The 22,776-nt window shown below is 40.0% G+C and overlaps 1 long non-coding RNA gene and 1 pseudogene across 2 annotated transcripts in view; one reads left to right on the forward strand and one right to left on the reverse strand.

Annotated features, from left to right (window-relative positions):
- LOC106582749 (guanine nucleotide-binding protein G(s) subunit alpha-like) overlaps positions 1-21,368 on the reverse strand; it is a 45,493-nt pseudogene extending 24,125 nt beyond the window's left edge. The window contains exons 1-2 of the transcript XR_014382126.1: positions 20,766-21,368; positions 4,204-4,276 (exon numbers count right to left, since the gene is read on the reverse strand). The product of XR_014382126.1 is annotated as a guanine nucleotide-binding protein G(s) subunit alpha-like (transcript). The remainder of the gene's footprint in view (positions 1-4,203; positions 4,277-20,765) is intronic.
- Positions 6,117-14,766, forward strand: LOC145862610 (uncharacterized). Its single transcript, XR_014382127.1, has 2 exons — positions 6,117-8,411; positions 10,889-14,766. It is a non-coding gene; the product is annotated as an uncharacterized LOC145862610 (long non-coding RNA).
- Positions 21,369-22,776: the final 1,408 nt, after the last annotated feature.

Below are 22,776 nucleotides of genomic sequence, written 5' to 3' on the forward strand. Positions count from 1 at the left end.
TCTAACATATTGGACCATGCATATAGACTATGCATGGTCCATACTTTCAGGTATGCTATTAGCAATAAGCATTATCAACTAGGGTTGGGCAATATTACGATAGTATTGGATATCGAAGACGATTGACAGCCATCGTCGATGGTGATGACATTGTGATGTGACAGACGATGTACAGCCTACAGTGCCTTCAGAAAGTATTCATATACCTTGACTTATTCCACATTTTGCTGTATTACAGCCTGAATTCAAAATTTATTAAATCAATACACCAATACCCCATAAGGACAAAGTGAAAACATGTTTTTAGAAAATGACATACAGAAATATTATTTACATAATTATTCACACCCCTGTGTCAATACATGTTAGAATCACCTTTGGAAGTGATTACTGCCCTGAGTCTTTCTGGGTAAGTCTCTAAGAGTTTTATACACCTGGATTGAACAATATTTGCACATTATTATTTTTTTAATTCCTCAGGCTCTGTCAAGTTGGTTGCTGACCATTGCTACACAGCCATTTTCAAGTCTTGCCATTTAAGTCCAAATTGTAACTAGGCCACTTAGGAACATTCAATGTCATCTTGGTAAGCACATATTTAGTTATTTTCCTGCTGAAAGGTGAACTTATCTCCCAGTGTCTGTTGCACACTGCTTTTCCTCTAAGATTTGGCTTATGCTTAGCTCTATTCTGTTTCTTTTTATCAACAAATAAAATCCCTAGTCCTTGCCGATGACAAGCATACCCATAACATGATGCAGCCACCACCATGCTTGAAAATATGAAGACTGGTACTCAGTGATGTATTATGTTGGATTTTCCCCAAACATAAAGTTAATTTCTTTGCCATATTTTTTGCAGTATTACTTAAAGTGCCTTGTTGCAATAAGGATGCCTGATTTGGAATATTTGTATTCTGTACAGGCTTCCTTCTTTTCACTGTCATTTAGGTTATTATTGTGGAGTAATTACAATGTTGAGCCATCCTCAGTTCTCCTATCACTGCCATTAAACTCTGTAACTGTTTTAAAGTCACCATTGGCCTTATGGTGAAATCCCTGAGCGGTTTTCTTCCTCTCTGGCAACTGAGTTAGGAAGGCCCCCTGTATCTTTGTAGTGACTGGGTGTATTGATACACCATCCAAAGTGTAATTAATAACTTCGCCATGCTGAAAGGGATATTCAATGTCTGTTTTTTTAACTTTTCTTTTAACTTCCAATAGGTGCCCTTCTTTGCGTGGCATTAGAAAACCTCCCTGGTCTTTGTGGTTGAATCTGTTTGAAATTCACTGCTCGACTGAGGGACCTTACAGATACAGTAATTGTATGTGTGTTGTACAGAGATGAGGTAGTCATTCAAAAATCAAACCCTATTATTGCACACAGAGTGAGTCCATGCAACTTATTATGTGACTTGTTAATAAGTACATTTTTACTCCGGCACTTATTTAGGCTTGCCATAAAGGGGTTGAATAGTTATTAACTCAAGACATTTCAAGTTTACATTTTTTATGACATTTGCAAAAATTTCTAAAAACATAATTCCATTTTGACATTATGGGGTATTGTATGTAGGCCTGTGACATAACAATCGCAATTTTCAATTCAGGGTGTAACACAACAAAATGTGGAAAAAGTAAAGAGGTGTTAATACTTTCTGAAGGTACTGTTTTTCAACTTGACTGGCACCCCGCATTAAAGCACTGACCAGGCAGCCCACAGCAGGGCCTATTCCTTTGCTATAGCCTGCATAACCTATTTCAATAAATATGTTATAAACAATAAACAGAATGCAAGAAAACAATGTAGACAGAGCTAAGATTTTCACCAAAGTGGCGCAAAATGTCCTGTCAGATAATATATTGGTCTTCCCTCTCTCTCAGTGCCGGATGATCGGGGTCATATGGCCGAAGCCTATTTCATTTTTTTTAGAGGACGCTCCGGTGTGTAATTATTTAAAAGACAAATGTATTTTCTCTCCATTTGATAAGAATATGACTTGAGTTTTTATACATGCTGGCTTTCTCCCGCCGCCTCTCGCAGTGCTACTTCATGATCAAAAAATTGATTCATCTAACGGAGTTCTCAGAAAGTTAAGTTGTTTTTGAATAACCTAAAAACATGATAGGCCTAAGGTAATAATGAGAGAAGTAGAACAAAGAATAGCAAGATAGAAAAATCGAACGAGTAGTTTGAACAAGACTTACAGTTGAGCAAAGCTTAGTCTATTATAAAAGGAATGATGCATGCGTCCCTCCTCCTTGCTGTTGAGAACCAAACGGACAAAAGCCAAATCCTACTCATTAAAATAGCCTATCAAAAGCATTAAGACAAGTTAAAGTTATGAATAGTATTTTCCAAATAGGCTATTCTAATAAAGTGTGTAATTGGAAGAATTTTGAAAGTCAGAGTCTATAGTCGAGTTTCTATCACAGCAAAGCTTATGAGAGAAAGATGTGTAGAGTAGGCCTATTTCCATAGCCTATTATTAGCAATGTATAGAAGCCTAGGCTTAATAAGAATCATTGAATAATTATCCAGTTCTGGGGACAGCAGAGTAGCCTGCTCTGCAGCCGGGTCCTGGATGATTTACAACCCATCACACGACGCACAGCCGACGAGGCTGTCTTGCGCGTAGGCACACACAGACATACATGTCTTTCGTGACACATCTCCAATAGGCTACTAAAAAAGGAAAGGGAAAGGGGGATACCTACTCAGTTGTACAACTGAATGCATTCAACTGAAATGTGTCTTTCGCATTTAACCCAACCCTTCTGAATCAGAGAAGTGCTGAGGGCTGCCTTAATCAACATCAGGAATAGGCTACTAAAAAAGATTTGGCTCCAAAATAGAATGATTCCTCTCGTCCTTCCCATAGCATGTGAGCTCATGCTAGTGGTTCTTTTTAGCTGTCTTTACTTTAATTTGATAATTTTTTTTGGGGGGGGGGGGCAATAGGGTGCGATACCATTGTATATCACAATGTTTTATGGGTACTTAATCACGATAGGACAAAGGTTGACATCGCCCAACCCTAAGCCAAACTGATAGCAGTATAGTGGCTATAAATAAATAGGCTGGAACATTGGGCTGCTTATCTGCATTTACCTTATTGAGCTAATCATTAGCTAGATACCAAATGTGATCTTTTAACTAGTTAGCATTATATTGATGAATTTTATGTCCCCAAAAAACTTGCATTAACACAGTGAATATAATATTAGGGTAACTCGGGGAAAAACACCACCCAGGGTTACACTACACGTCCCCTGCCTGTATTTCTCACAGAAACCACCTCATGTCACCATTTTTTCCTTTTTTCATGTTCCGTATTTTTGGGAGTGGCGGCAAGGATTTTGCCGTGGCCCAGCGCCACAGATAAATGACTGCAGCGGAAACACTGTTGATTATTATAGTTCTGGAATGATCAGAATAATTTTGTACATGAGCAGTGAGAATCCACAGAAATGAAGCCTGCATGAACTCATATTGTTGGGGAAAACAAAAGCCTGAGGCAAATTACAGTTTTTCTTTGTTTTTCAGTGCCTAAAGTTACGTTTTTCTTAAGGTTCTACAGTATTGATGTTGGCGTACTACAGCACATGCTATAGCGACTATGAAAAGAAATTGGTGAAACCAAAAACTTCAGAATTTGCTATAAAAGACGCAATAGCACGAACGGAGTAGGAGTAAGCTATGCATGTGATTTCAAACTATTCAAAAACAACTTCAAGGACCTCTTGCATTTTTGGAGCTTACCAACCACTTGTTGTTTAAAAACGGTTTATAAAATAGGCAATTCTTAGAGCAATAAATGTTGTAAATATGATCAATTAACTCGAGCGGAGTTTCACCTATAGGCATAACTAACACCTAGTCTCACTGGCGACAAACATTCATATAGTTTCTGGGATGGGACGCAATTGTGGGTTTGGGTTATCTTTGTATGCATTTCTTTGATTGCTTTTGTACCTGTAAACCCGAAATTAAAAGTTAGTCACAAAACAAAATGCATTTGTAGCCCGGAGTGAATAATCAACCTGAAAATCCTAGGACATTGTTTACCAGTTTAGAGTTCAAATCTGTTTCATATAAAATGGAGTAAGACCCCTATGGCCTTCAAGTGGCGCCGACTAAATAATATGTGCTTGACACGGTCCTGCAAAGATTTATGAAATTGGGAAAAAAAACTATACTTACTCTGCATTGAAGCCATTCACATGCAATATTCGCATCTGTTTGACTATCGTGCTCTTCCCAGATTCACCAGCACCTGCAAACAGAGAAAAGAGGAAGATGTAGGTTTAAAAAAAAAACACCTCACTTGACAGTGGTCTCTTTAGAGCAATATCAATTCTATTGAGGTAAATTCTAGGCATGTAAATCACACATCACTTCAGTCTCCAACCATGTTACAACCTACAACTAAGGGTTCAGAGTTGTTCCTGGCCAGACCACGTGGTCAGGAGAAACTCCTGGCCCTAGTGATGACTGTCCACTAACCACGGGGCATGGAATGCTGGGAATATTCTGGGAGATTCGGAACAGTCATTCGCCACCCATAATGGAGCAGAGAGAACAAACGCTGCTCCTTCGTGCTAACAACATGCTACTTGCTAAATGAAAGGAAAACAGACCACATTCTAACTTGGGCCTGAGCCCCTTTTTACAGATTTTTTTGGTCTTAAATACCTAGGTCCCTATTACTGTGCAGCAAAAAAAAAGTGTATTTGAATAAGTATGCAGCTTTGAAATTGCATTTTTGTTTCATACGGTGAACATTGTTTTGTTGAGTTCATGTATCCAAAAGTTAATTCTTGCGGTGCATGAATAATGTTGTTTTTGATGGGGTTTTTTAATGTTGTTCCTAGTCATTGTCACTTCAGACAGGAATCAATGTTTGGAGGAATCAAAGTTTGCATTGTTATTAGGCCTAATACTGTAAGGTCAACACGTAGAACATGATTCCATTTTTTCTATATGCCAATGATGATGAGGGACCTACCAAATCAACCCAATTAAAGAAAAACTGTTAAGTTTGGAGGTAATATTTTGGTATTACATGATTGATCAAGTTTTCAAGAGTTATAAGTCAAGAAAACACTAATCATCTGTCTATGTGAAAGAACATAGCATTGTAGCTGTCACTTCCAGACATTATAACCCACACAATACAGTTATACTGTACTTGTGTAATAGGAACAACTCCATTACTAGACAATTACTATGTACTGTAACATGATAATACAATGTGTTACTTGAGTAATTACAGTGTTTTTACATAGGTAGGAGCAACTTGATGCAATGCGTCACCCTAGGCCTTGTGTCAACTAATTCAGTACTGGTATTCGCAACAATTACGATTAAAAGCAATTCAAGGAGAACGGAGTGTGTGATGATGAAAACGGCACAATCCTGATGCCTATTATTTATAGGCTAATCTCTTCGGAAATCAGTCCTACAGACACGCATTGCTAGGCCTACACCACAAGCAATAATTCCCCTAGTCGGGTAGAATCGCATGCAACAATTTTTTGCTCTGGAAAAATAAACACTGTTGCAAATAGGGGTGCAATGGTGTTGTTGGCTTTTCGTGTCCAGCTGTGCAGAGTGCTTAAAATGACAGGACACAAGTGTTGACAGGGTAGAGGCCTGTTACAAGAACAGGAACTCCTATCGGAAATATCAGCACAACCAAAGGTAAAAACCCATTCCAATAAAACAAATGTAATGGTCTTTGTGCAATGGCCTACCTAGGAGGAACATAGGCCTACATAAAAAATACAAAAAAATTAAATGGTCATTTACAATGTCAGACGTTTGCCACCCTCAAATGGCACAATAACTAAGGCTGGAAACAATTTACCAATAACTTGAACATGTCAGAAACATACCTAATAGTAGGAGCCGGTGAGTTGCTCGGTATATCTGTTTGTCTTTTTGAAGCTGTTTCTCTATCTTTTTGTTTGCTTCCCTCTGTGCTTTCTCCTCATTATGTTGGTCTTCGGTCTTACTATTGCCCAGACAACCCATCTTCCCAAAAACCCAGTAAAAAGGTTCGGGGACGGGGGGATTAATATAATACAACAATTCTAGATTCCTAAATTGGCCCAGGAGAAAAGCACCTTGCTCAAAATGGGTGACATTTATATTGCCAGTTGCAGAATAAAACCACTGTAACCTGTAGATGATCAAGGCCTCCACAGACGCAGCCTATATCACATATTAATGTTAATTATCTATTGGCTACAATAGATCATTCAGGGAGAACGGAGTGGTGGTGCTAATGAAGATACCCAGACCGCCCTCTCAGACGGTTGATTCCTATAAGGTTTTCACTGTCAATCCACAATGAAGACATCAACATTAATTTCAATGTGAATATGATTCTTCAGCGCTACAATGTACATAAATGGTCTCTCGAGTCGGGATTCCCACGACGTCTTGCAGTGGAGCTGAAATCCACACTGAATTCTAGCAAATGTCTCCTCTTGAACCCATCATCGGTTTCACTGGTAGAATTCTGACTACTGACATTCAAAACATTTGCCGTTCCATCAAAGCGTATTTCCCTTTTTTATTTTGCAATCCGTCCTCAACCCCAGCGAGACGGGCCGAGCAGATAGGAGGATAAAAAAAAGAGTAAATGAATATTTCCACTAAAATGACGGTATGTGGATCATTACGCCAACCCTTCCTTCTTCATCCGAATGTATTTTAAATCCAGGACAAAACGTAACCGTGTCAACTATATCCTGTTTTAGTCAATGATATTCATTTATTTTCCCTCCTCGTCACAGATGTTGGTTGCTTTTGGGGTTTGTCCAGATCAAAAAGGCCTTTCTCTCGGTCTTTTTCGTTTGCCGCTGTAAATTGTGTTTCTCCTCACATCGGTAAGCTTTTCTGGGCAAACAAGGACTCCAATAGGGCTTCTTTTATGCAGTAAATACAATTTCCCCGATTCAGGTATATTTATGAAAATCCTCCGTTATGTTCCCGTTTCTCGCGGGTAGAGCATGCTGTCAGTCTAAGCTTTATATCCCTTTTGAATTCGTATGGTAGATGGGCTGGCTGGCCATATGTGTATAATATGAACATACTGCAATATATAGCCTAATCATTTATAGAACGATGACAGTTCTTTTTTTTAATGTAAAGGCCAGATCTGCTCTTGAATAAGTGTGAATCGATTCGTTTCTTTTAAGTATTTTGTAGTATTATTTTCATTTTCTCGGAGAATTTTACATTGAGATATATTGCGTTGAAGAGATGGGGTGGGGCAAACAGCTCTCACTGAACCCTGGGAACGAACCAGAGTGTAATCACATGATTGCCCAAAAAAACGTCATGAAGTTGCGATTCCCGAAGAGAAAAAGGCGCCCTCTGAAGAAATGATCATCCGTACCCTGGTTTTAATGTCTATGGACCATACGGAGCAAGTAGGCTACTGTAGCACAACAGATACATTGTAATCAGTAGAAAATTGATACAATGTATAAATACATGCTGGATCTTTCTATTCACTCTAGACTTATTTATTCCCTCTCTAAAAATCTGAATATTTTTGGTGGCTATTTTATTATGATAGACCTATCATAAAAAGAATTTGAAAATACAAAAGGATTTGTAAAGAGTTAGTTTAACTATTAACTTAAAGAGTGCATCTGTAATAAACAGTTATAAAACTGGTTGAAACTTCTCACTACTCTGCAAGCACCAAATACATGCACAATCTCAACCAGTGTTACAAATATTTATTCAATTATTATAAACCATCTTTAAATGAATAATAACCTACTTATAAACCCCTTTATAAATAATGTATGTATATCTTGATATAAATTAATTTATGGATTAATATGTAGATGAGTGATAAACAGAAATTAAACGCATTGCATTTCTAGCCAGATATAGGCTTACTAATTTATTGCTTCACTGGGTTTTGCAATTTTCCCAATATGTGAAATATTATCAGCCCGGCCCTCATACATACCAGTCTTCCTTAATGTGCTTGCAAAAATGTGGATTTCCTACTGCATTTAACAACAGGTGTATGTATCTACATTTGACTGTATGAGTATGCCTATGTGGTGTAAAGACGGGGTCTGTTTCTGAATCACAATATAAAGTCTATGCAAGTCCTCTAACATGAAGGCCTAACCTAACAATGACTTGGTCTTCGGTGAATTGATTTATGCCCAATTATCATTTGCGTAAACAATTGTCATGTGTGTTGTCAACAATGATGACAGACTAATATTAGAGCTCGATCCCGTAGAGGTTAGCCGTGTCATCATATAGACTGGTATATTTCCTTTAACCATCCCATCCTCATCTCTATTTCACAGGACTGGTCCTAGCTTTTTAGGGGCCCTAAGCAAGATTTGGTTTGCCCCCCCACCTCGCAGGTAAAACATTTTAGTGGTCCCTGTCTTGACGGTGAAAAAAAAAAAAAAAACTGTTTCAAAGTTAATTTACTGGAATTTGATGCATTAGAATTGTAGAAAATGTGCTTTAAAACCACAACATCTTCTCTTTTACCCATGGCAAATGGGGCAAAGAGAAGATGTTGTGGTTTTAAAGCACATTTTCTACAATTCTACACATTTTGCGGCCGGGGGCCCTAAGCGACTGCTTATGTCGCTTATGCCCTGCTATTTCACGAAGGTGAAATTTGGGAAATATTGTTACACAAGCTAGGTTTCCAACCAATTGGTGACAAATTTTCATGCAAATATTCTCAAATCCACATAAAGAAAATATGCAAATGAGTGCACCCAAAATGTACTTTTTTGCTTAAGTTTTCATCTACTGAATAAAAAATTGAGAGTTCAAACTGTTTCCATCACATTTTCAACTCTACCAATAGTTTTGTCACAAAAACTGTTTTGTTAAATAGCAAATGTGCTTACTCTGGTCTTGGCACATGCACTCTAGCCAACAGCTCACAGATACAGTGCAGGGAGGCTAGTCTACATGATGAGATTATTATAGATAGGAGCGAGAATATTGTATTTGTCAAACGGCAGTCAAGCATCGATCATCATGTCACCAGAATAAGACCCTTAATATTTATTGGAAAGGAGAATCAAGCTCATCACTGTGCACTTTCACCACCCTGTGAAGTTCATCATAACTTATTTCATCTTTACACTAACAAATTGCTGTAAATTCACAGCAATACTTTTACAGTAAACTACTGTAACGCTATATTACAATACAGTACTGTAAAGAGCAATGCATCATTGGGTCTCAATGACAAATTACAGCATTTTTACAGTAAAGTATTTTTTGCTGTATATTTACAGCAGCATACTGTGAATTATGGTGCATTGTGGGGAGATGTGGGCAGAAAAAGAATCTCTGGCTCATTAACATATTTAGAGGTGTGCCTTGAAGAGGCTATATTGTTGCACCCATCAGTGAGAATTCCCATGCTGTTTGGAATTCCTGTGTGCCTTCCTTGATACCCCTGTTCCTCTAATGGAATTTTCCCTTATAATAAGGGGCAATTTATGTATTGTGTACAAATTATTTGTGTTCATGGTGATAGTTTGGAGCCAGATACCTGCCAAAAGGTTGAACGTACAGTACCAGTCAAAAGTTGGGTTTTTCTTTATTTTTTACTATTTTCAACATTGCATAATAATAGTGAAGACATCAAAACAATGAAATAACACATATGGAATAATGTAGTGACCAAAAAAAAGTGTTAAACAAATCCAAATATATTTTAGATTTTAGATTCTTTAAAGTAGCCACCCTTTGCCTTGATGAGAGCTTTGCACACTCTTGGCATTCTCTCAACCAGCTTCACCTGGAATGTTTTTCCAACAGTCTTTAAATCAAATCAAATGTATTGGTCACGTACACATCTTTAGAGGATGTTATTGCCGGTATAGCGAAATGCACGTGTTCCAAGCTCCAACAGTGCAGTAGTATCTAACGATTCACAAAAATACACAAATCTAAAAGTAAAGAATGGAATTAAGAAATATATAAATATTAGGATGATCAATGTTCGAGTGGCATTGACTAAATACAGTAGAATTAAATACAGTATATACACACATGAGATCAGTAAAGCAGTATGGAAACATTATTAAAGTGACTAGTGTTCCATTATTAATGTTGCCAGTGATTCCACGTCTATGTATATAGAGCAGTAGCCTCTAAGGTGCAGGGTTGAGTAGCCGGATGGTAGCCGGCTAGTGATGGCTATTTAACAGTCTGATGGCCTTAAGATAGAAGCTGTTTTTCAGTCTCTCTGTCCCAGCTTTGATGCACCTGTACTGACCTTGCCTTCTGGATGATAGCGGGGTGAACAGGCCGTGGCTCGGGTGGTTGATGTCCTTGATGAACCGCCGGTTTCCCCTCTTTCCACTGGGATTCTCTGCCTCTACCCCTATTACAGGGGCTGAGTCACTGGCTTACTGGTGTTCTTCCATGCCGTCCCTGGGAGGGGTGCGTCACTTGAGTGGGTTGAGTCACTGACGTGGTCTTCCTGTCTGGGTTGGCGCCCCCCTTGGGTTGTGCCGTGGCGGAGATCTTTGTGGGCTATACTCGGCCTTGTCCCGGGATGGTATGTTGGTGGTTGGAGATATCCCTCCAGTGGTGTGGGGGCTGTGCTTTGGCAAAGTGGGTGGGGTTATATCCTACCTGTTTGGCCCTGTCCGGGGGTTTCATCGGATGGGGCCACAGTGTCTCCTGACCCCTCCTGTCTCAGCCTCCAGTATTTATGCTGCAGTAGTTTATGTGTCGGGGGGCTAGGGTCAGTCTGTCACATCTGGGGTATTTCTCTTGTCTTTTCCGGTGTCCTGTGTGAATTTAAATATGCTCTCTCTAATTCTCTCTTTCTCTCTTTCTTTCTCTCTCTCTCTCGGAGGACCTGAGCCCTAGGACCATGCCTCAGGACTACTTGGCTTGATGACTCCTTGCTGTCCCCAGTTCACCTGGCCGTGCTGCTGCTCCGGTTCCAACTCTTCTGCCTGCAGCTATGGAACCCTGACCTCTTCACCAGACGTGCTACCTGTCCCAGACCTGCTGTTTTCAACTCTCTAGAGACAGCAGGAGCGGTAGAGATACTCTCAAAGATCGGCTATGAAAAAGCCAACTGACACTTACTCTTGTGTTACTGACTTGTTGCACCCTCGACAACTACTATGATTATTATTATTTGACCATGCTGGTCATTTATGAACATTTGAACATCTTGGCCATGTGCTGTTATAATCTCCACCCGGCACAGCCAGAAGAGGACTGGCCACCCCTCATAGCCTGGTTCCTCTCTAGGTTTCTTCCTAGGTTTTGGCCTTTCTAGGGAGTTTTTCCTAGCCACCGTGCTTCTACACCTGCATTGCTTGCTGTTTGGGGTTTTAGGCTGGGTTTCTGTACAGCACTTTGAGATATCAGCTGATGTAAGAAGGGCTATATAAATACATTTGATTTGATGATCTTTTTGGCCGTCCTGTGACATCAGGTGCTGTAGGTGTCCTGGGGGGCAGGCAGCGTCCCTAATGATGATCTGGGGCAGGTGTCCAAGTGTTTAGTTCTCTTGGAATGGTTTTATGGGTTGCCCCCTGGTAATGCGTTGGGCAGACCTTACCACCCTCTGGAGAGCCCTGCAGTTGCGGGCGGTGCAGTTGCCGTACCGGGCGGTGATAACGCCCATTAGAATGCTCTCAATTGTGCATCTGTAAAAGTTTCTGAGGGTATTAGGGGCCAAGCCAGATTTCTTCAGCCTCCTGAGGTTGAAGAGGCGCTGTTGCGCCATCTTCACCACACTGTCTGTATAGGTGGACCAATTCAGATTGTCACTGATGTGTACGCCGAGGAACTTGAAGCTTTCCACCTCCTCCACTGTGGTCCTGTCAATGTGGATAGGGGCGTTCTCCCTCTGCTGTTTCCTGAAGTTCACGATCATCTCCTTCGTTTTGTTGACATTGAGGGAAAGGTTATTTTCCTGGCACTACTCCACCAGGGCCTCCTTCCTGTAGGCAGTCTCGTCATTGTTGGTAATCAGGCCTACTACTGTTGTGTCATCTGCAAACTTAATGATTGAGTTGGAGGAGGGCGTGGCCACGCAGTCATGGGTAAACAGTGAGTACAGGAGGGGGCTGAGCATGCACCCTTGTAGGTCCCCTGTGTTGAGGATCAGTGAAGTGGAGGGGTTGTTTCCTACCTTCACCACCTGGGGGCGGCCCGTCAGGAAGTCCAGGACCCAGTTGCATGGGCAGGGTTCAGACCCAGGGCCCCGAGCTTAATGATGAGCTTGGAGGCTACTATGGTGTTGAAGGCTGAGCTATAGTCAATGAACAGCAATCTGACGAAAGTATTCCTCAAGGTGATTTGATCCTTAACTAGCCTCAAAGCACTTCATGATGACAGAAGTGAGCGCTACGGGGCGATAGTCATTTAGTTCAGTTACCTTTGTTTCTTGGGTACAGGAACAATGGCGGACATCTTGAAGCAAGTGTGGACAGCGGAATGGGGTAGGGAGAGATGTAATATGTCCGTAAACACTCCAGCCAGCTGGTCTGTGCATGTTCGGAGGACGCGGCTATGGATGCCGTCTGGGCCGGCAGCCTTGCGTCGGCCACGGAAAATGAGAGCCCACAGTCCTTGAGAGTGGGCCACATTGGTGGCACTGTGTTATCCTCAAAGCGGGCGAGGAAGGTGTTTAGCTTGTCTGGGTGCAAGACGTCGGTGTCTGCGACGTAGCTGGTTTTTCCCTTTCCCTTTGTAATCTATGATTGTCTGTAGACCCTGCCACATACATCTCATGTCTGAGCTGTTGAATTGCGACTCCATTTTGTCTCTGTACTGATGTTTTGCCTGTTTGTATGGTTAAATACAGTGGTTCGCACTTTCAGTTTTACACAAATGCTGCCATCTATCCACGGTTTCTGTTTGGTTAGATTTTAAATGTCACCGTGGGAACATCATCCCCAAAACAGTTCCTGATGAACTCGGTCACTGTGTCTGTGTAAGCGTCAATGTTATACTCAGAGGCTACCCGGATCATATCCCAGTCCGCGTGATGAAAAACAATCTTCAAGCATGGATTCTGATTGGTCAGACCAACGTTGAATAGACCTTAGCACGGGTACCTCCTGTTGGAGTCTTCCGCCTATAGGAAGGGGGGAGCAAAATGGAGCCATGATCTGATTTCCCGAAGGGATGGCAGGGGAGGGCCTTTTAGGCATTTCAAAAAGGCGAAAAGCAATGATCTAGTGTTTTCCCTAAACTACAGTCAATGTGTTGATAGAACTTCGGTAGCGTTTTCCTAAAATTTGCTTTGTTAAAATCCCCAGCTACAAAGTAACGCAGCCTCAGGATGTGGTTTCCAGTTTGCATAAAGTCCAGTGTAGTTCCTTGAGGGCTGTCATGGTATCGGCTTGAGGGGGAATATACACAGCTGTGACTATGACTGAAGAGAATTCTCTTGGGAGGTAATATGGTCGGCATTTGATTGTGAGGTATTCTAGGTCGGATGAACAAAAGGGGTTGAGTTTCTGTATGTTATTACAATCACACCATGAGTAGTTAATCATGAAGCATCTTGAAAGAGTTCCCACATATGCTGAACACTTGTTAGCTGCTTTTCCATCACTCTGCGATCCAACTGATTCCAAACCATCTTAATTGGGTTGAGGTCGGGGACTTGTGGAGGCCATGTCATCTGATGCAGCACTCCATCACTCTCCTTCTTGGTATAGCCCTTACACACCCTTACACAGCCTGTCCTGTTGAAAAACAAATGATAGTCCCGCTAAACCCAAACCAGATGGGATGGAGTATCGCTGCAGAATGCTGTGGTAGCCATGCTGGTTAAGTGTGCCTTGAATTCGAAATAAATCACTGACAGTGTCACCAGCAAAGCACCCACACACCATCACACCTCCTCCATGCCTGACGGTGGGAACCACACATGCAGAGATCATTTGTTCACCTACTCTGCGTCTCACAAAGACACAGCGTTTGGAACCAAAAATCTCAAATTTGGACTCATCAGACCAAACGACAGTCTAATGTCCACTGCTTGTGTTTCTTGGCCCAAGCAAGTCTCTTCCTCTTATTGGTGTCCTTTAGTAGTGGTTTCTTTGCAGCAATTCAACCATGAATGCCTGATTCACGCAGTCTCCTCTGAACAGTTGATGTTGATGTGTCTGTTACTTGAACTCTGTTAAGCATTTATTTGGGCTGCAATTATTCTAATGAACTTATCTTCTGCAGCAGAGGTAACTCTGGGTCTTCCTTTCCTGTGGCGGTCCTCATGAGAGCCAGTTTCATAATAGCGCTTGATGGTTTTTGCGACTGCACTTGAAGAAACATTCAAAGTTCTTAATATTTTCCAGATTGACTGACCTTCATATATTAAAGTAATGATGGACTGTCGTTTCTCTTTGCTTATTTGAGCTGTTCTTGCCATAATATGGACTTGGTCTTTCACCAAATAGGGCTATCTTCTGTATACCAACCCTACCTTGTCACAACACAACTGATTGGCTCAAACGCATTAAGGAAAGAAACTCCACAAATTAACAAGGCACACCTGTTAATTGAAATGCATTCCAGGTGACTACATCATGAAGCTGGTTGAGAGAATGCCAAGAGTGTGCAAAGCTGTCATCAATATTTGGATTTGTTTAACACTTTTTTGGTCACTAAATGATTCCATATGTGTTATTTCATAGTTTTGATGTCTTTACTATTAATCTACAATGTAGAAAATTGCAAAAAAGAATAAAAAACCTGGAATGAGTAGGTGTGTCCAAACTTTTGACTGGTACTGTACGTATCGTTAGGATCGTAAGAAAATCCATGTGTAAATTATTAGGATCGTAAGAAAAGCCATGAGTGAAACATGAAACGTAAACGTTAAATAGATCTGTAAACTATGTTATGACTATGAATTAACATTTACACGTTAAATTCTTACTTTACGTCTTCCTTTACTCAGTTACAGATCTTTTTTATGCATCCAAACTTTTGTCTGTAATGTGGCATCTGCAAGGGACATGAACTGAACTTAGCTAGTCGAAGTTAGCTAGTCAATCAAGCAACTCTAGCCCAGACATTAGAATTGCTTTGCAGCTTTTTGGTTTAATTTCCAAAGTAAAAGTCTAGAGCTTGTTTTAGAAGTGCATGCAATAATGACGTCATACCAGTAGATGACATAGTATAGGCTTGGGCCTTCAGCAAATGACGTGTGAGAATGATAAAGACACAGAAGAGCCTTGTCTAGAATAACCACCTGAGCTGCAAAATAGAAAGCAAATATGATTTACGCTAGGCCTATTCCACTATCTAAATATGCCATGCTGTTGTGTGTTATTTAATGGCCATATAATTGCAGAATTTATTTTATAGCTGCGTGGGGCTATTGTGGTGATCATGTAACCTAATGAATCACACCTTTTCCGGTATTTGGGAGCACAGACTGTAGGACTTATATTAGGCATTTTGACTGTTGTATTAGTGAATTCCACTCTGTACGTGGGCTTGTCTTGCCATTTGCATTGCATAACCCCATCACGCAGAAGCTACAGCCATATCAATAAATGAGACAAAACAAAATATTGATTAAATCTTGGCTATAACCTGTCCTGAGGGAAATAGACAAGGGGTCCCAAATAGTCAAGACTATCTATAGTCTATTCTTATTGCCACATCTGTTTTCCCTATCAGCCACTGCACATGCTTCAACTATTTTGTTTAAAATGTATTTAGAGGCCTGTGAGCTAGGGATTTCTTTTATGGGGAGCCCTATAATAAAAACAATTATAAAACACAAATAGAGTTCTAAAATTATTCCACAAGACACCAGTACCCAAAATGATAGCCTACAAGTTGAAGGCCTATTTTATATTTGGATAGGCCAAAATTAAAACATAGAATTATTAAAAGTGATAGTCCAAAGAACTTTGAAGAATTTACATAATTTTGAATACACACATGGATTTCAATGAACAAATGGATACGACTGTTCTATTCTCTTTGATTTAGTTCCTATTGCAACTCAGACAATGACTGAATGGATGACATACTAACTGACCGAACTGAATGAAGGATGAATTAAATGTTCAAATATTTACATTTACATTTTAGTCATTTAGCAGACGCTCTTATCCAGAGCGACTTACAGTAGTGAATGCATACATTTCATAAATGTTTTCCCCCCCGTACTGGTCCCCCGTGGGAATCGAACCTATAACCCTGGCATTGCAAACACCATGCTCTACCAACTGAGCCACACGGGACCACTTGGGATGCGTCCTAAAAAGTACAGAGATGTCATGGATGGCTAGTAATGATGTCAGTGGTTCCAAATATGTTGGAATGACGAGTCGCATGCATCATGCATGCTCTGCACTTTATTTGGCTGGTAGGCAAATAGTCCTACATTAGGGTATAATGACTTTATGACTACATGCCTCCAGAAGGACATCTTCTGAGGTTGAGGGTTGCTTTTCTGAAGGCGCATGGTGCTGTTGTGCTGCATGGAGATCACAAGCTCTCCAACTGGGCAGCAGTTGGGAGTAGCCTATACGGTGAATACCTAAAAACCACTGACACAGAGGTATTGTGAAGAGTAGGCATAATCTTATGCCAGACATAGCCTACGTTTAACCTCTCCCTAGTTGATTTCAGATTGAATGATGAAATAAATATCAAAATATTCTATAAAAAAAATATTCTCAGTGGTTATACATAATTCATAGATTCACCAAACATGATTCATTATTCCTGGTAGATACTACTGGTTATGATTCATTATTCCTGGTAGATACTACTGGTTATGATTGCAGACAGAGCTCAGAGAATGGGATGGTTCAATATTGAATTAGTCATATTTTGATAAGGTGCATGCATGGCGACGTCCACGTCACCCAGAGAAATGTCCATGCTGTAGAGATACACCTAGTGGACTGAAACGTCACTGTTGTAGGCATAATACAGCTAGTGCTATGTAGACTTGCTCTGGCAAACAGATCCATTACATCAGCTACCTAAATGTGAAGTAAACGCAACTGAGGAGTAATAGAGAATGGAGACTTTTAACTTGAAAACATGCAGGATACCTCTTTCCAGTTTCCCCGACTTGCGTTTTTATTTTATACTGTGTTATGCATGTTCGGGTAGCACTCCTCACAGGCCGTTTGGTGTACTTTTTTGTTTGTTGGTGAGATGAAACTGCCAAAACTCTGAAAGGAATTATTGTACGTCAGAATTGCAACCCAAGATTTGTTCGAGCCTTAAATGTTAGTCTGTAATCGTAACATGGTGTTTGTATATTCACAGACGGCATTTCACGTTTACGTTCATGTTTCACACATGGCTTTTCTTACGATCCTAACAATTTACTTATGGATTTTCTTACGATCCTAACAATACGTACGTTCAATCTTTTGGCAGGTATCTGGCTCCATATGATAGTCACAACAGTAAGAAAATTACTAAGCCCTTGAACATGTACACAATTATTTTGCGGCAGAACTTATAGAATAGTCAAATAGGATGAACTGAGTGTGAAAGTGATACAATAATATTTTTTAAATGGATGACATTTTTTTTCAGTAGCCTAGATTCAAATGCAATGCCCAACTCCTGCCAGTACAGGGCAGAATATAGCTACAATCACACTGGATTTTAGTCCCCCCCCCCCCCCCCCCAAAAAAAACATCTAAAAATAAAGATGAAAATGTGGAACTGATAACATGAAAAGTGTTCTGTTACTAAATAGGTCACTGGACCTATAAAATAGACGATACTTATTATAGTACAGTGCCTTCAGAAAGTATTCACACCCCTTTACTTTTCACACATTTTGTTGTGTTACAGCCTGAATTTAAAATTGACACAATTTCGATTTTTTTGTCACTTATCTAAACACAATACCCCATAATGTCAAAGTGGAATTTTGTTTGTAATATAACATGAGTAAAAATGTGCTTAACAAATCGCATAATCAGTTGCATGGACTCATGTGTATAATATTCGTGGTTAACATGATTTTTCAATGACTACCTCATTTCTGTACCCCACACATACAATTACCTGTAAGGTCCCCTCAATCGAGTAGTGAATTTCAAACACAGATTCAACCACAAAGACCGGGGAGGTTTTCAAATGCCTCGCAAAGAAGGGCACCGATTGGTAGTTGTGTAAAAACAAAACAAGCAGACACTGGATAACCCTTTCAGCATGGTGAAGTTATTAATTACACATTGGATGGTGTATCATTGCACCAAGTCACTACAAAGATACAGGCATCCTTCCTAACTCAGTTGCTGGAGAGGAAGGAAAGTGTTCAGAAATTTGACCATGAGGCCAATAGTGATTTTAAAACAGTTACAGAGTTTAATGGTTGTAATATGAGAAAACTGAGGATGGATCAACAACATTGCTGTTACTTCACAATAATAACCTAAATTACAGACTGAAAAGAATGAAGCCTGTACAGAATCAAAATATTCCAAAACATGCATCCTGTTTGCAACAAGGCACTTAAGTTATACTGCAACAAAAAAAGGCAAAGAAATGAACTTTTTGTCCTGAATACAAAGCGTTATGTTTGGGGCAAATCCAACACAACACATCACTGAGGACCATTCTTCATATTTTCAAGCATGGTGGTGGCTGCATCATGTTATGGGTATGCTTGTCATCAGCAAGGACTAGAGAGCTCCTTAGGATAAAAATAAACAGAATACAGCTATAAGCACAGGCCTTAATCCTAGAGGAAAACCTGGTTCAGTCTGCTTTCCAACAGACACTGGGAGACAAATTCACCTTTCAGCAGAACAATAACCTAAAACACAAGGCCAAATCTACACTGAAGTTGCTTACCAAGACGACATTGAATGTTCCTGAGTGGCCTAGTTACAGTTTTGACTGAAAACGGCTTGAAATCTATGGCAAGACTTGGCTGTCAAGCAATGAGCAACAATCAACTTGACAGAGCTTTAAGAATTAAAAAATGTCTAAAATGGGCAAATATTGTACTATCCAGGTGTACAAAGCTTTTAGAAAGTTACCAAGAAAGACTCACGGCTGTAATACTCGCCAAAGGTGCTTCTACAAAGTATTGACTCAGGGGTGTGAATAGTTATGTAAATTAGTTATTTCTGTATTATATTTTTACATGTTTTCACTGTCATTATGGGGTATTATTGTGTGTAGATCTATTAATGTAAAAATCTATTAATCAATTTTGAAATCAGGCTGTAACGCAACAAAATGTGGAAGAAGTCAAGGGGTATGAATACTTTCTGAAGGCACTGTAATTATGATGTGTTACATGAGGACTGATTTAAATGTAACACAGAATTGTAATTTAGCTCTAACAATTCTTATACAAAGTGAAGGCTCCAGAACAGTCCTAATAATCATCATACTCCTATTTTGTTTTCTACAAATGAGCATTTTCCCACACAATCATACCTGTAAATGTTTGTTTTTTTTAAAACACATTTCAAACTCCAAAAAGAGGTCCCCTAAGGACACATAAAAGAGGCTTAGCTAACAGGATGGAGAATATCAGGAGTACAATGAAGAGAATGCAATGAATAACCTATAACTAACTCACACCTGGCTGGATTACTAGAGCATCGTTCACAAGCATACTTATCATCTCGTTCTGCTCGTGTCCAGTCTGTTTTTAAACCTACAGCCCGCATGACTAGTGTATTTTGGTCACAGAGCCCACACAGTTCTTCCATTTGTTTCTGCAAACTGCCCTCCTTTCCTTGTGTAACTTAGAAAAAAGGGGCAGCTTCTATAAAGGCAACAGAGCTAAGGACCTCCTTGTGATACAGTTTATAACTAGGCTATATCAAGGGCTTACTTTGCAAACACTCTTTCAATTTAAGGGTTTAAAATAAATTAAACCTGTTCTCCTTCACTTGATCAAAGCAAAATAACCCCTTCCACAGGAAAAAACTGAGGTGGAGATGAAAAAACGGGCTTCTCCTGGAGGGGAAAAACACAATACTTACATAAGCAGTTATAAGAAGCCATAAGCAGTGATTACTTGTTCTTATGGATTCTTATGGATATAGCCAAATACAGTGTGGAGGACTGCACAGTGAATTAGGTTAACTTACCCAATAGCAGAACCCTTGCCTCCATGTCATGGAAAATGTTTTGTTAGTTTGTGCGTGTGTTTGTGTTTGTGTTTGTGTGTGTGTGTGTGGGTCAAAATTGATGTGGTTTTGTTCTCGTTGCTGAAATAGCAAGCATTTGAGAATCAGCCTGTTCTCATTTACCCTCAAGGCAGCATGTCTTTTTTTTTTTATTCACCCACCAAATAAACTATAGGCTACAATATGTAATGTCTTTGTAATAACAAGTGATGAGAAGGGCTGTAGATGTCACTTTCTAATACACTGTCCCTCAAAATAATGTGTTGTTTGGACATCAATAACGTCACCCACAGTGGTGTGTAGAATAGGCAACTAGTTAAATAAAGGTTCAATAAAATATATCAATGTAGACAGTCAGTTTGATATCTAAGGGTATTAAAAAGTATTTGTCTTGATAAATAGGTAAAATAACATATAGGCTAGGCCTACCTTGATATTACATTACAGAGGACCCCCCCCCCTCCCTCCCCACTGAAACAGAACTAGCTTATGCAGTCATAGTTGATAGGTTACTTGTCCTGTTGGCAAATGATCACCAAGCTGAGACCCTTATGGATATATGGCCAAATATAGCCTACAGTGCAGAGGACAACGCTGTAAATTAGGTTAACTTACCCAATAGCAGAAGCCTATGGGTCTGCTTGTATTCTCTCTTCTCTGCTTTCAGGCTCTTATCTATGTTCCGACTTCTCTTTATCTCTGCTTTGATCCGTGCTTTATCCTCCACTCTGCGTTGATCCCGAAGCTCCAGGTCGGAACAATTGTCCTGCTGCCCAGGCTCGCCATCTAGCCCAGCATTAGCACCCGTTCGCCCGCTGTAGGTTATCGATGAGTGGGGTCCTATAATCCTAGATCTAAAACTATGACACATCCCCATAACGAGCTGCCACGTTTATAATTCAATTAGCTAACATTGATCGTGCGTGGAAACCCCATAATTATGATGACAGCCTCGCTGTTTATTGTCACATCCCGTTAGCGGACATGGGGTCCATGCAATGACCAAGGTGTCCACTTCTCGCACTTCAATGTTTTTTTTCTCCTGAAAACGTAAAAGCCACTCACAGTAGGCCTAGCTGACGAATATGAATCGGACCGGCACAAAGTTCCGGTGCTCTTATTGTGATGTACAGCTTATAGACGGCTTGTTGGTTTGCCCTATTTTCCTCTCGAAGTCCTTCCTCATCCTTCCTCTTTCCTGTTACAATTTGTAGGAGCAACAGGGGGGGGCAGAAGAAAAGCCACGCGTCTGAGTCATGTGATCTGCGTCATTCATAGCCCACCTCAGCACACCTGTTTCATTCTCAAATCAACCGCTCTCACAAGATAGATATTAGCCGAGTTGTCTTTTATCTTTTCAGTGGCAGACTACATGAAGCATCAAGATGAAGAATAGGCCTTTAGATAGCTAATTGTCTGCAATTCTGTGTCTATCTGAACATTTTAATATCTTACTCCGAGAAGGGGACAAACAGTGTCTCTCTCTCTGTCTATACGAAGATGGATTATATTAACACTAACGGTTAACCGTCTATGTTTGTATCGTGTGTGTATGTTATAGATTTTTACAGATTGGACCATAGAAATTTGATTAGGGTTCTTTGTGATTGGCTAGAATTCATCCAGCGCCAGGGGGCAAAGAAACCTCTCTGAGATTGCCACTAGATGACAGCAAATTCTAACTCATGTAGACTAGTTCGGTATGAGACACCTTCATAACATGCTGGCCACCGCCGGCGTTGCGCGCTCAAGCGTTGCAAAAATAAATCTACACAGTGTACTAGGGAGTAACTAGCCCCCTAAGAACAATGTCTAATTGCTGGCACAAAAAAAAATCAATGTTTGGAAAATAATTGGTGTGTGGATGAAGGACATGCTTAGGCTAATAAACTATGAATGGAAATAAATGGCTACAGTTGACACTTTTTTAGTTATTTTATGAAACGTTGTTTTTAGAAAAGGGGCGTTTTTCTAAAGTACCGGGGTAACTGGCCCTTGGGGTAACTGGTCCCCGGGGGTATAAGATTATGGCATAGGTGTGTTAAAATCATTTAATCCGTTTTATTTAGAAAGTCTTTAGTAAATCATACTTAGCTTTTAAGTCTAGTTGTCTTATTTTAATTATTTAAATAAAACATGGGGGGAAAATGGTGTTACATATGTCACTATTAATATCTGCACTATGTGGAGATTTGATGTCCCTCTTTTAAACTCACCTGCACATACATTTTCTGTCATCTTTCTATGTTGTTCCTTTTCTTTACAATCCATTATGTACAATTGCACAAAATATTATTGGAATAATGCAAGAATTTAAATCTCTGCAGTCTTTAAAATGACATTCTGGGGCAAAAGGTTTTCAATAGTTGTTTTTAATTCATTCAAAAAATATATATTCATTGGAATATAATATTGGAATGGAATATCACTAATAACATTAAATAACACTGGAATATAACATTCAATTGGAGCACAACTCATGAGCCCACCTCCTGCACTGCTCACACCTAATCCAGTCCCACCTGTGGCTGAAGACAGCTCCTCACAGAACATACACTCTGCATCCCCTTTGGTGACTGATGTGGCTTGTTGTGTTGCAACAAGCTTCTTTGAGGCAACCTTTCTT

This window comes from Salmo salar, chromosome 22, assembly GCF_965601325.2.
Source record: "Salmo salar chromosome 22, fSalSal1, whole genome shotgun sequence".
Classification (NCBI taxonomy): Eukaryota; Metazoa; Chordata; class Actinopteri; order Salmoniformes; family Salmonidae; genus Salmo; species Salmo salar.